Consider the following 1,839-nt stretch of genomic DNA (forward strand, 5'->3'; position numbering starts at 1 on the left):
GGGTGTAGCAAAGAATGCAATTACAAGATTAATGACTAAAACAGCAATGACCACAACCAATGGCAGGCAATAATAGAAATACACAACATACAAAAATTCAAATATTAAAATTGAATTAAAAAACATGTAAATATAAAATCCATCAAAATTTCAGAATTGAATAAATGGAAAGTAAATGTAATGTAAATGTACTGCAAAGTTATGTATCTCATCTCAATTCATACTGTATATAAATTGGTGCATCATATTATTATATTTTATCTTATTATTATTATTATTATTATTAGGCCTATTATTATTATAATTACTATTATTGTCATCATTATTATTTATTATTATATTTATTATTACTGAAATTTTAAAATGAAAACTCTGAGTTGAGTTTACATTATATCTATAGTAACCGATTCTAGATCGCTTTGCCCACTATGACCTCTGTTGCCATATAAATGTAACTTAATAATGACGTAAAGATGAGACTGTTTCATACATATGAAAACAAATTAAACGAATGTGTTTGTATTTCCAGTTTTAACGCCAGCAGCAGAAACAGTTACTACAACGAAGAGTAAGAGAACATAAATTTGGTTTGTTTAAATACTGTATTATTAATAGGCTTATTTTGATGTTGTGTTTAATAGAGCATCCTGGTTCTTAATACTTTTTATTCGAACTGACGGAAGTATATATTGTAATAAGGAAACTGTCATAAACAATAATTTGTATCAAATTGACGCATTATTATCTGGTGCACTTCGACTTGAGCCCTTTCATATTTTGTAGGTAGCCTACCGTCCTACTGCTTACATCATAGGATATGGCATTGGTTGATCATGGGGTTATGCCAGGGGTGGGCATAAAAATCGTTCGGAGGGACGAAGTCAATTTTTTATTTAACACCGAGGGCCACACTCAAACTTTTATATGCCAGTGAACTTCCAAAAACCTCCAAGCACTGTTTTTATACCACTTGTTCTCAGTTTTAATGTTACATTTTACATATGATCGGTGACTGGCAGTTTTGCTTGGCGGGTCGCGCACATAGGGTTGTTTTTAATTCATTTTCACTTTGCCCACCTGTGGATGACGTCATTGTTTTGTTTTAATAAATCAATTTCGCCTGGACATTAAATCAATTATTTGCTATTGTATTTTTGATGTAGGTGGCATGTTCCGGTTAGTAGATCTTAACGCACCAGATGTGTATAAGAGACAGGTATTGAATGTATGCATTAATTGATAATTTTATTGACTGATTGATAACATGACTTTCACATTGATTGTTCATTGTCGAATAGTTCGTTCGTTCTTGTTTGTATAATGTAACGCTTTGTCTACACTATCAAATCGTATGGGATAAATTTGTGTGGGCATGATGATGCCATATTACATCCAAATATGGGCATAGCACATTTTATCTGTCACATAAAATTTGATAGTTTGGCCAGACCTTCAATATTGAAGTATAGTTCATACAGTTTTAAGTTCATGTCTTACCTGAATACCACTGTCTGGACTGTTCCGTCCCATGAATATATTCAAGTTAACAATTGATCAGGAATATATTCAAATATAATTAATCAAGTTATACATATCAGTCTAATTAAACAGTTTATTATATTCGTACTTACGGATACGTCAATGATTTATTGATTGATATGCACTTGGAATTTTGATTCCTTAAATAATTCAATATAAATGTAATGAGAGTAGCATATTAAGTATACAATTGTTCATTATTTCGAAATATAAAATATATAAAATTACAAACATAGATAACACTGGTCACGTTTTGCAAAAATCAATGCTGGGCAAACCAGATTAAATGATGACAGTGCT

The sequence above is a fragment of the Anneissia japonica genome, unplaced genomic scaffold, assembly GCF_011630105.1.
Source record: "Anneissia japonica isolate Jap-2015-1 unplaced genomic scaffold, ASM1163010v1 scaffold2227_len217889_cov164, whole genome shotgun sequence".
Lineage (NCBI taxonomy): Eukaryota > Metazoa > Echinodermata > Crinoidea > Comatulida > Comatulidae > Anneissia > Anneissia japonica.